At 42.9% G+C, this 2,939-nt stretch overlaps 1 non-coding gene across 1 annotated transcript; it reads right to left on the bottom strand.

The window, feature by feature from the left end:
• Positions 1 to 996: 996 nt before the first annotated feature.
• Positions 997 to 1,101, bottom strand: LOC127791272 (small nucleolar RNA R71). The gene has a single exon (XR_008020912.1). It is a non-coding gene; the product is annotated as a small nucleolar RNA R71 (small nucleolar RNA).
• Positions 1,102 to 2,939: the final 1,838 nt, after the last annotated feature.

Raw genomic sequence — 2,939 nt, 5'->3', positions numbered from 1 at the left:
TACTGTTCACAGCTTTTCACTTGCTCCGATTGAGCTGAATTTTGGTGTCTACAGAAATGGGGGTGTGGGGATCAATACTCACAGCTTTTCTGTGATAAGAGCCTTTTTTGGCCAAATTCCAATGTTTAGACCACTTTTGGGGCCATTTTGTGTTTCTCAGTGGTTAATTTTGTGTGGTTTTTAGTGTTTTTAGGTCCCTCAGTGTTTTTGTGTTGAAATTTTGTGAAAAATTGCATAAAAAAATCATCTAAGGGCTTATTGTTTGACCTGTTTTTGTGTTGTTGTGCTTGTGTGTTTTTTTTTTTTTTTTTTTTTGTGTTTCTGTGTTTTTGAGTTTTTGAAGTTCTTGGTATGCACAGGCCATTTTGTGTGCTGTTTTTGTGTTGATCTCTAGTGCATGACCAGGTCATCTAAGAAAACATTACTTGACTTGGATCTTGAATTAGAGAACACTCTTAGAAGGCAAGCTAGAGAGCTTAAGTCTCGGGATAGGATTGACCCTAATAGTGTGTCTAACACTTCATCCGAACCTATTCCAAAATTCATCAATATGGCAGATAATGGTAATGGAAATAATGGAAATAATGGAAATAATGGTAATGGTAATGGAAATAATGCAAATCATGGTCATTTGGATGGTAGAACCATTAGAGAGCTGGCTGCACCTGATGTGCATTATCAGCCCCTATGTATTCAATACCCACAGTTGGATGCTAACTTTGAACTCAAATCTGGACTGATCCACCTGTTGCCCAAGTTTCATGGTCTTGCAGGAGAGGATCCGCACAAGCATCTAAAAGAGTTTCATGTTGTTTGCTCAACCATGCGGCCACAAGAAGTAGATGAAGAGCAAATCAAGCTAAGAGCCTTTCCATTCTCACTTGATGGATCAGCCAAGGATTGGCTCTACTACCTGCCACCAGCTGCCATTACCAGCTGGGATGGATTGAAAAGGATCTTCCTGGAAAAATTCTTTCCAGCCTCCAGAACAGCATTAATAAGGAAGGAAATTTGTGGTATAAGGCAGATAAGTGGTGAGACTCTTCATGAGTACTGGGAGAGGTTCAAGAAGTTGTGTTCCAGCTGTCCTCACCATCAGATAAGTGACCAACTCCTAGTTCAATATTTCTATGAAGGTCTAATCCCCATGGACAGGTACTTGGTAGATGCTGCAAGTGGAGGAGCCTTGGCAGAGAAGACCCCAGCAGCTGCACAAGAGCTGATATCAAAGATGGCACAAAATGCCCAGCAGTTTGGCACCAGAATTAACACTCCTACAAAAGCCATCAATGAAGTCAGTGTGGCTGCCACTATGGACCAGCAGAGGATGGAAAACAAGCTTGAGGAATTAGCTTCCATGGTCAGGCAGTTGGCATTAGAGAGAAAGCAACCCCAGCAGCAGCTTTGTGGCATTTGCTCCTTGCCATCCCATACAACAGACCAATGCCCACAGTTGCAAGAAAATAATGAATCTGTTGCTGGCATCTTCCCTGGTAGACCTTTCCAGCAGCAGCCACAACACAAGTATAATCCATACTCAACCACCTACAATCCAGGTTGGAGAGACCATCCGAACCTCAGATATGGCGGCCCTTCCAATCAACATGTGCACCAGCAGCAACCATACCAGAATCAACCATTTCAGCAGAGGTTCCATCCTTCAATTTCAAGCAACCATGCTCCACCACCAAGGCAGAACCAAGCCATGCAGCAAGCACCACCATTACCCAAGTCAGAACCTAGCTTGGATGACCTTGTCAAGCAACTAGCAGCCAACACACTCTAATTCCAACAGAAAACAGAAACCACAATTCAAAATTTGGAGACCCAAATAGGCCAGCTAGCCACAAACATCAATGAGTTAAGGAGTCAAGGTTCAGGGCAGCTTCCTTCACAACCAGTTGCCAATCCAAGGGGTAATGTTAGTGCCATCATGCTTCGAAGTGGGAAAGAAGTGATCATTCCAACCCCTCCACCATCATCAAACGTGGAGCAGAATGTAGAGGAGCAGAATATAGAGGGTAGCAAAGAGCAGCAACCCTCCTCAGTCCAAGAAGCCAAGCAACCAAACTCCAGCTATCAAGAACAAGGAGAGTCTTCCAACATCCAGCCCCTGCCATTCCCACATCGAGCAACACAAAACAAGAAAAGAGCAGAGGCCGAATTGGATAAAGAGATTCTGGAAACATTCCAGAAAGTTGAAGTCAACATCCCCCTCCTTGAAGCCATCAGACAGATCCCCAAGTATGCAAAATTTCTCAAAGATTTGTGTACTCACAAGAGGAAGCTTAAGGGGAATGAGAAGGTCAACCTTGGGAGGAATGTTTCAGCTCTCATACAACCTGCCATGCCAAGGAAGTGAAAAGATCCAGGGACGTTTTCCATTCCTTGTACTATAGGAGACATGCAATTTAGCAATGCTTTACTAGATTTAGGTGCATCCATTAATGTCATGCCTAACTCTATATATGCTTCATTGCAGTGTGGTCCTTTGAAGCCAACAGGAGTGGTTGTCCAACTAGCCAATAGAAGCACAGCCTACCCATCTGGAGTCTTGGAGGATGTCCTGGTTAAGGTTAAGGATTGCATCTTCCCTGCTGATTTTTATGTTTTAAATATGGAAGATGATAACACACATGAGCATGCACCTCTTATCCTAGGTAGACCATTTTTAAAAACTGCAAGGACTATCATCAATGTGCATGAGGGTACACTTTCCATGGAATTTGCTGGTAGCACCATTCATTTTAACATACTTGATGCCATGAAATGTCCTTCTGAAGATCATTCCATTTTGCAAGTTAACTTGATTCAATTGTTGGTTGATGAAGCATGCACTAAGTCTTGTGATTTGATTGATACATTCCTCACTATTCATGACCTTCCAGATTCCTTCATCTGTCCTGATTGTAGTAATGAGAGTGATCCATGTGATGCAT

The sequence above is a fragment of the Diospyros lotus genome, chromosome 14 (assembly GCF_014633365.1).
Source record: "Diospyros lotus cultivar Yz01 chromosome 14, ASM1463336v1, whole genome shotgun sequence".
Lineage (NCBI taxonomy): Eukaryota > Viridiplantae > Streptophyta > Magnoliopsida > Ericales > Ebenaceae > Diospyros > Diospyros lotus.
Note: the sequence above shows the minus strand (reverse complement) of the source record. Positions and strands in the feature narration are given on the sequence as shown.